Raw genomic sequence first — 9819 nt, 5'->3', positions numbered from 1 at the left:
ATGGGCAGAGGGAAGGAATAGGTAGACAGACACGGACCCGGGGCAGAAGGAAGAGAGGGAGAGATCGCAAAAGACCCAACTGCGGGGGTGGAGACAGAGGTTGGGCGTGAGGGGAGCCTAATGCCTGTGGCTTGGAATCTCTGAAAGGCATGTCAGTATCTCTTTAAGCATATATTTTTTAAATGAGTTGTGTACCCTGTTATGTCTCACTGTTCATACTACTTTTAATTTGTTTTAAACATTGAGCAGTGAGTACCCATAAAGAAGTCCCGTATTGCCCCATCCGTTTTGGTCTAGGAGGCCATTGTCTCCTCGGCAGCACAGCCAAGGCTGTCTCTGCACCTTTGAGCCAGCGCCCGTGGTTTCCTGCCGATCAGAAGAAGTCTGTGCCAACAGGGAGGCAGGGCTCTGGAGGGAGGGAAAGAGCCTCTGTTCAAACAGACCAATGGGAGCGGAGGGATGTGGTGACTGACAGGTAAGTTGAGCCAGTAGACTGGCGTTGTCACATTAGAAGGGGCGGGGTTTGCTTTTTCACACGCCCACTGTCATCCCCCCGGGCCCCGGCCCTTCTTGTTTTCTGCGCGTGCTGCTGTGTGTGCCCGGGGAGAAAGGATCCAGGATTTATCAATTCTACAACCTTCTTTGCGAATTCAGCCTAATTGCTGCTTTTGGGTTTCTTCTCTCTATTTCGCCACCTTCAGCTCTGCAAGGCCTTTTGTTTTCGTGCGGCAGAAAATCGCTAGGCCAGCGTAATTATTTATTTCTTATATATATATTGTTTCCTATTGCCCCTCTAGCTGTCAGTTTTCTTTTCTTCGTATTCCCTCCTCCCTCTTCGTTGTTATTCACCATCACAGACCGACTGGCAAACTTTCTCTTGCTCGTACCTCCGCAGCGAGTGACAGCCGAAAGCCTGCGCAGCCTCTGAATCAGGGGGCAAGGTAGGGGGCTATCAGCCTGCAGCGCTGCTCCTGCTGGTTGTCTGTTGAGAAGGAACCTGATCGTTATTACAGTTTTGGTTTCGCAGCCAAAGGCTTTGCAAGATCGGATTAAGGCGAATCTATTGGTGGATGTATTTATAACGCGTTTTTTTTATTTGTTTTTGAAGAGGAAGTGGCCAGGGAGGTAAGCGTATTTTTTTAATGTATTTATTTTTTGTTTTTCCCTACTGTCAGCCTAGGTGGGCTTGCCCATCCTTGTTGACCTGGTTGTAGACTATGTGGGTGAAAAGCTAGATCTCAAGCAAAGTGGCCCTCTTCCACGCCTTAAACTGTTGTACTACTACTACTTATCATTTCTATCTCGCTATTAGATTTACGTAGTGCTGTACACTGGACATGAAGAGTCATCAGGCCCTGCTCGACAGAGCTGTCAGTCTGATTAGGACAGACAAACAGGACAAATAAGGGACCTTGTAGTGGTGGGAGGGGCTTGTGCGTTTCATTGACTCCAAGGGCTGTGCTGTAGGGCCAACTGTATTAGACAGGCCTCTGAGGAGAAACCTGATGATGATTGTCCCAAACCTGTTAGGGAGAGGTGGGGCTGCTTCAAAGCGGAGCTGATTTCAAATGCAAGAAGCTGTCACTGTGCACTACATCAATTTAGAAAAATAGGATGGCTCGTGGTCTTATCCCAGAAAATGGGGACCTCTTGGCATCGCCATCTGAATTTCATGAGGTGGTTTTGGAGGAGGGGTGTTAAGATTCCAGTTATATTGAGGACTCTTTGTGCAGCTTAGCAGGCTGGAACTGCCCAAGGGCAGGGGCATGCAGCAGCAGCAGGGGTCTGGGTTTGTGCTTGTGCCTACATGCTCCTTTACAAAACAAATGCATCTGGCCAGACTGTTGCCATGGTAGGGGTGATCTGAGCTCTCCTACCCCTTGGGCTGAAACACCAGTAGCAGCAGTACTTGACCACAGGGCACAACCAAGATCCTAGTAGAGTGACCCCTCTTGGCTAAAAAGCAAGGATGACAGCACATAGGAACATAGGAAATGACGGCAGATAAAGACCTGTATGGTCCATCCAGTCTGCCCAACAAGATAAACTCATTTTGCATGTTACATAAACTGCTTTCAACTTTCTAGTTCACAAGGGAACTGTAACCTGTTTAACTTAAGAACATAAGAGTAGCCATACTGGGTCAGACCAGTGGTCCATCTAACCCAGTATCCTGCTTCTAACAGTAGCTAATTCTACTACTACTACTACTATTTAGCATTTCTATAGCGCTACAAGGCATACGCAGCGCTGCACAAACATAGAAGAAAGACAGTCCCTGCTCAAAGAGCTTACAATCTAATAGACAAAAAATAAAAAATAAGCAAATCAAATCAATTAATGTGAACGGGAAGGAAGAGAGGAGGGTAGGTGGAGGCGAGTGGTTACAAGTGGTTACGAGTCAAAGGCAATGTTAAAGAGGTGGGCTTTCAGTCTAGATTTAAAGGTGGCCAAGGATGGGGCAAGACGTAGGGGCTCAGGAAGTTTATTCCAGGCGTAGGGTGCAGCGAGACAGAAGGCGCGAAGTCTGGAGTTGGCAGTAGTGGAGAAGGGAACAGATAAGAAGGATTTATCCATGGAGCGGAGTGCACGGGAAGGGGTGTAGGGAAGGACGAGTGTGGAGAGATACTGGGGAGCAGCAGAGTGAATACATTTATAGGTTAGTAGAAGAAGTTTGAACAGGATGCGAAAACGGATAGGGAGCCAGTGAAGGGTCTTGAGGAGAGGGGTAGTATGAGTAAAGCGACCCTGGCGGAAGATGAGACGGGCAGCAGAGTTTTGAACCGACTGGAGAGGGGAGAGGTGACTAAGTGGGAGGCCAGCAGATTGCAGTAGTCTAAACGAGAGGTGACAAGGGTGTGGATGAGGTTACAAGTACCTGGCAGAAACCCAAATTGTGGCAACATTCCATGCTACCAACCCCAGGGCAAGCAGTGGCTTCTCCCATGTCTATCTCAATAAACAGACTATGGACTTTTCCTCCAGGAACTTGTCCAAACCTTTTTTTTTAAACCCAGATACACTAACCGCTTTTACTATATCTTCTAGTAAAGAGTTCCAGAGCTTAACTATTCGTTGAGTGAAAAAATATTTCCTTCTATTTGTTTTAAAAGTATTTCCATGTAACTTCCATGAGTGACTTTTGGAACAAGTAAAAAATCGATTCACTTTTACTCTTTCTACACCACTCAGGATTTGGGAAGTTGTGGGGAATGTTCTGAAAAGCACACAGCCCAGAATGATTCCTGCAGGTAGGAAGTGTGCTGTCCAGCAAGCCGATTCTCAAAAACCTACCACTGGTGGTAAGGCCAGTTAGCGCAGGGATATAAATTTGTGCGGCACGCTCAGAGGGCTAGTGCGGGAAACAATGCGTGCGGCAGAGATGGGCAAAAACTTGTATTTAAATGTAAACAAATATATGTTAAAATGACATTGTTTGCTATGCCTTACCAATTGTTCATAGAACAGCACTGGAAAAATGATGCCAGCAGGCAGTGGAAGTTTGAAGAGAGGATTTATTTTGATTTCCATTTTAAAATTTGATGGTTTTGATTTTTTTTGGAAATGGAAGAATGCCAGTGCTGCGAAACAAACGTGCATGAGTCCTACCAAAGCCGAAAGTGAAAGTACACATTGGCTCCTGTTTTCTGCATTTAAATATAAGCCTTCCAATTTAAAAATACAAAAAATTGTTTTTTTTAAAAGCTTATATTTAAAAGTACAGAAGAGCGGCGCCGATGTGTGCTTCATGGTCGGGTTTGCCTGGTGCATGCACACAAGAGGTGCACTTGCTGTGAAACTCTTCTGTGCATGTGCCAAGCACGTTTTTTCCCCTTGCTTTTGCTTTTACAGTGCACATTATACCATTTCCTTTGAGCATTGGCAAGCTAGTTTTCTGTGCTGTTGGTTTTACCACACAAGTTATGAGAATCGGCCTGCTGATCTTTAGTGTTTTTGCTGCCATATTTAGTACCTAAGAATCCTGGTGGTGGTGGGGGGGGGGGGGGGGGGACAGTTTTCAAACTGCTTACCTTGGTGCAAAGCCTGCCTGTGTTTTTAACCCAGAAACCAACGGTTAATTTAAAGGCAACATGTGCTTAATTTAAAGGCAACATGTGCACTTTCTTTAACTTTGAAAGCTGACGTGAGTGCAAAGTACCCACAGACTTCAGCACACGCTTTTTAACACGGACCATTTTTTATTTCTGGAAAATGTGTGTAGATTTGAAACGTGAATTTGTACGTTATTTTTAGAAACAGTCCAAAAATGGGCCCCCTCTGTTCCTCTGTGTTAAGGAAGGGAGTTTTCAATTGGCTAACTAACCTGTTTAATTAAAGTTGAAAATTGCTTTCCTGTAGGGAAGGTATCTGGTTCTAAAGGAAAAATCCCTAGATTGTTACTGAATTTTGGATGGTGTACAGCTGGAAAAGTTGACGGTCAGGCCTAGGAGGAAGGTAGCTTTAGAAAAACTGCAATAAACCAGAGGCTGTGCTTGAGTATGGTTGGAATGGTGTTCTGAGTGTCACTAGATTTACTGAATCCTGAAGCATCAGAGTATGGTCATTCTGTCCTGATCTGCTGGGTCTCCTTGCAAACTATTTTGGGACAAGTAGTCTTGCTCTTCCTATTTAAATAATAAAGCTCTATAAACCCCAGAATGCTTTGGTCTGGCGAATGATAACTGTGCAGTAAGGCTAGAGGGACATAGGAGACTGGAAGGTGAATATTAAACTTCAGGCTGAGCTTATAATTTGAAATATATAACTTACACACTTTCAAACTACACATATTCAGCAGCACTTTTTGTTTTTAGGTGGAATATATGCCTCACTTGAACTGTCCAAGTTAGTCATCTGACATTTTTTATTTATATTTTTGTATTAAATTTCCATATTGCTCACACCTTTTTCAGTAGTAGTTCAAGGTGAGTTACATTCAAGTACACTGGATATTTCTGTGTCCCAGGAGGGCTCACAATCTAAGTTTGTACCTGAGGCAATGGAGGGTTAAGTGATTTGCCCAAGATCACAAGGAGCAGTAGTGGGATTTGAACCAGCCACCTCTGGATTGCAAGACTGGTGCTCTAGCCACTAGACCACTCCTCCACTCTAAATCTGAAGTCTAAATGTGAAATCCAGTAGCAAACTTGGCCATTTTCAAATCAGAAAAGCGTTTAACTTTTTATTTTGAAAATGGCCATTTGTTAAATGTTTTTGTGCTCAGTGCAACTATCTTTTAGGAGGATTTTCGGGGGAAAAAATCCAAGCGAAAAACAAGCCATTGGGATGTATTGGGGGGGAGGGAGGGGGGAAAGCCAGCATTCTTAGTAGACTGGCCACACAGACACCCCAGCAGAGCAGTGGGGCACCCTAGGGGACACTGCAGTGGACTTCACATAAAAGATCCTAGGTACACATGTCACCTTTTTGTGACTTAGGCATGATTGAAACTGGTCTAGACCAAAATGTCTTACTTTCAGCCCTTTTTTGCTTTGTTCCACTATGGCAGAAAAACGTCCACGTTTTGGGAACACCCAGATCCTGACCCCAACACACCCCCTTGTGATTTGGACGTATTGCAAAGAAAAAGTCTCAAATCTGAATTTCAAAAATCGTGATTTGGACATTTTTTGGAGATAAACATCCAAATGCTGCTTTTGAGATATTTTTCTCTTTTGAAAATGAGCCCCTTAACTCATATGTGAAGGGGGAGTGGCCTAGTGGTTAGGGTGGTGGACTTTGGTCCTGGGGAACTGAGTTCGGTTCCCACTTAAGGCACAGGCAGCTCCTTGTGACTCTGGGCAAGTCACTTAACCCTCCATTGCCCCTAGTAAGCCTCATTGAGCCTGCCATGAGTGGGAAAGCGTGGGGTACAAATGTAACAAAAATAAATAAATAAAAATATCTTAGCTCTGTTTTGGATGCATAACGATGAACATATAAACATGCAAAGTTATATATTCATGCTAGGAATATTTTTTTTACAAAAACACTTTATATGGCCGGCACTGCTGCTAACTGCATAAATGTGTTTTGAATATCAATCTCTAGGTGTTGGAACAACAGCCTCACTAGTAGTATAAGTAGCTGCATATATTACTGCAAAGCTTGCAGGTGCCACCTGACGGTGGGGGTGGAGTGGATACTGCTGGGTACAGGACTAAGTGTGGTCTTGGTAGCCTTCTAGGATTGGGTGTGAAGACCCAATGGGTCAGGTTTACAAGATATCCCTAATGAATATGCCTCAGATATATTTGCATATAATTGAGGTAATAGACATGTAAATCTCTTCTGCATGTTCCTTAGGATATCCTGAAAACCTGACTCATTGGTGGGCCTTGAGGACTGGGAATGAAGACCAAGTAAGTATGGGATCCTGTATTCCCTTGATCATCGCCTCCAGTCTTCAAAGGTCACAAATGGGCCACACTTTCAGCATAACCTAATATGCAGAAGAGATTTGCATGTCTAGTACCTCTGTTGTATGCAAAAGCAAGGCAGTATTCTCCTCTCTCAGAGGTGATAGAGAGGATGATGGAGAGAATGGACAAGGATAAAGAACGGTATCCTACACAAGTATTGCTATACTGAGACAGACCGAAGGTCCATCGAGCTCAAAATCCTGTTTCCAACAGTGGCGAGTCCAGGTCATAAGTACCTGGCAAGATCCCAAAACAGTACAATACATTTTATACTGTTTATCCTAGGAATAGGCAGTAGATTTTCCCATGTTAATAATGGCTTATGGACTTTTAGGAAGCTATCCAAACCTTTTTTAAACCTGCTAAGCTAACTGCTTTTACTACAAGCAGACATTGTGCTGATTTAGCCTGGATATATCCTGAGCAGCATAGACAAGGAAAACTGGATGGGCAACTGATCTTTATCCTCTGTAATCTACCTCGTTAGTGTTATATAGAGTGACATAGTAACAGAGGGCAGATAAAGACCAGCATGGTCCTTTTAGTCTGCCCAGCAAAGTGGCTAGTCATACTTGCCTTTCTGTGTAGAACGCACAGGTTACCTCCTCTATGCCATTGTTTAGAATTTTACCTTTCCGATTGGTGCAGGTTACGTTCCTCTATGTCCTTTATTTATTTATTTATTTATTTATTAACTATTAGGATTTATTTACCAACTTTTTGAAGGAATTCACTCAAGGTGGTGTACAGTAAGAATAGATCAAACATGAGCAAGAGGCAATTAGAGCAGTAAAAATATTCGAACAACAGTACAAAGTATGGCATGGTATACTACTTGCAATGACAACACAATCCAGCTTATTTTCGAAAGAGAAAGACGCCCATATTTTGACCCAAATCAGGAGATGGGTGCCTTTCTCTCATGGGCGCCCAAATCGGTATAATCGAAAGCCGATTTTGGGCGCCTCCAACTGCAGTCTGTCGCGGGAACGGACAAAGTTGACGGGGGCATGGTGAAGGCGGGACTGGGGCGTGTTTATCGGCCGAGGAGAGATGGGCGCGCTCGGCCAATAATGGAAAAAAGAAGGGCACCAGAAGCGAGAATTTGGGTCACTTTTTTGGGACCCTTTTTTTTTTACGAACAAGTCCCCAAAAAGTGCCCCAACTGCCCAGATGACCAGTGGAGGGAATTGGGGATGACCTCCCCTGACTCCCCCAGTGGTCACTAACCCCCTCCCACCAAAAAAAAAAGAACTTTAAAAACTTTTTATGCCAGCCTCAAATGTCATACCCAGCTCCATCACAGCAGTATGCAGGTCCCTGGAGCAGTTGTTAGTGGGTGCAGTGGACTTCAGGCAGGTGGACCCAGGCCCATCCCCCCTACTTGTTACACTTGTGCTGCTACATGGGAGCGCTCCAAACCGCCCCCAAAACCCACTGTACCCACATCTAGGTGCCCCCCTTCAGCCATAAGTGCTATGGTAATGGTGTAGAGTTGTGGGCAGTGGGTTTTGGGGGGGATTTGGGGGGCTCAGCACCCAAGGTAAGGGAGCTATGGACTTGGGAGGTATTTTAATTTTTTTTAATTGTTACAAGTGCTCCCAAGGGTGCCCGGTTGGTGTCCTGGCATGTGAGGGGGACCAGTGCACTACGAATCCTGGCCCCTCCCACAACCCAATGCCTTGGATTTGTTCGTTTTTGAGCTGGGCGTCTTCGGTTTCCATTATCGCTGAAAACCGATACCGCCCAGCTCAAATCCACCCAAATGCGATGCATTTGCCCAACACAAACTGTATTATCGAAACAAAAGATGGACGCCCATCTTTTTTGAAAATACTGTCTGGCCCGCCTCTTCGCGGACCGTCCTCGGAGATAAATGCCCATGGAGATGGGCGTTCGCATTCGATTATGCCCCTCCACATGTACTAGAACATTATAATTGGTAGTGAAAGGTAAGGCAAAGTTGCAACATATAGATGAGCAAGAAAGCAGGAAGAATTAGAAAGTAAGGTGATTGATTTGAAGAAAGTTGCACGTGAGGTCAGAGAGTAAATATTATCTGAGCTAGGGTAGGAGTGGATAAACATGTCCCACTGCAGTACGTGCAGCCTGAGTCAATCCTTGCGTGTGTGAGTGAGACTAACAAGTTAGTTACTTCTTCCGTTAAAGGCTTGGTTGAAGAGCCACGCTTTCACCTGCTTCCTGAAGTAGAGGTAGTCTTGTGTTAAGGGGAGCCTTTCAGGCAATGCATTCCAGAGTGTGGGGGCTACTCCGGAGAAGGCTCGCTTGCAGGTATCACATCGTGTAATGTCTTTTGGAGAGGGTGTAGTTAGTGAAAGTCCTTGGGAGGACCTTAGTGTCCTTGGCGGTGTGTGGAGTATCATCCTATTCTTCAGATACTCGGGGCCATTTCCTTTCAGGGCCTTGAAGGTCAGACAGAGTTTTAAATTTAGCCCTGTATTGTACTGGTAGCCAATGAAGTTTTTGCAAAAATGGTGTGATGTAGTCACATCGCTTGCAATCTTCTATAAGTCTTGCTGCTGCATTCTGAATCAACTGGAGCTGGTGCAGGCCCTTTGTAGTCAGACCATTGTATAGTGCATTGCAGTAATCCAGTCTTGATGTTACCATGGCATGTACAACTGGGATAAGATTTACCTTCTCGATGTAAGGCAGTGTAGCTGTCGCAAATAGTAGAAGCAGCTGTTGAAGGTTGCTTGGGTTTGAGGAATCAGAGTAAGTGTTGAATCTAACTGTATTCCTGACTTGTGATTTGAGGGGGAGTTCATCCTTCCCAAAAGGGATTTTGATGTCAGATATGTATCCACTTGTGTTAGGGACCCAGAGAAGCTCGGTTTTACCTGGGTTCAGGCAAAGTTTGTTGTTCAAGTGTACAGCGCTGCATACGTCTAGTAGCGCTATAGAAATGATAAGTAGTAATAGTAGTGTTTAGCCCATTCTTGAACTGATGTTAGACAAGTGATCAGTTTATTCAAGGCTGTAGGTAAGTCAGGTTCAATGGTAAAGTCAGGTTCAATGGTAGCTGCACATAGATGTAGAACTGAGTGTCCATTGACCGAATCAGCTCAGCTAGTGGCTTGAGGTAGATATTGAACAGAATAGGTGACAGTATCGATCCTTGTGGTACCCCGTAGGTCAGTGTCCATGGTGGTGATGAGTTGCTGCCAATCATTATGGATTGCTGCCTGTCTGATAGACAGGATCTGAACCAGGCAAGTACTGTTCCATTGATACCTGTTTCTGTCAGTCGTGCTAGCAAGGAATCATGATACACAGTGTCAAAAGCTGCTGAGAAATCTAGCAGTACTAACATGGAGACAAATCCCTTGTCTCGTTTTCTGTGAAGATCATCTAGCAGATTGACATGGATCTAGCC

The 9819-nt window shown here is 44.7% G+C and overlaps 1 protein-coding gene across 4 annotated transcripts in view; it reads left to right on the top strand.

Moving 5' to 3' along the window:
* Positions 1 to 414: 414 nt before the first annotated feature.
* The window catches only part of SUN2 (Sad1 and UNC84 domain containing 2), a 127271-nt gene continuing 117866 nt past the window's right edge, over positions 415 to 9819 (top strand). Inside the window, exon 1 of one of the 4 annotated variants that reach the window (XM_030210843.1) lies at positions 415 to 475. The gene's annotated coding sequence lies outside the window, so the exon portion shown is untranslated. Of the gene's footprint in view, positions 476 to 570; positions 1126 to 9819 lie in introns of those variants that run through there. The other 3 variants (XM_030210836.1, XM_030210829.1, XM_030210824.1) reach the window with 3 other exon arrangements.

This window comes from Microcaecilia unicolor, chromosome 1, assembly GCF_901765095.1.
Source record: "Microcaecilia unicolor chromosome 1, aMicUni1.1, whole genome shotgun sequence".
NCBI classification, from domain to species: Eukaryota; Metazoa; Chordata; class Amphibia; order Gymnophiona; family Siphonopidae; genus Microcaecilia; species Microcaecilia unicolor.
The sequence above is the reverse complement of the archived record's forward strand: the minus strand, read 5'-3'. Positions and strand labels throughout refer to the sequence as shown.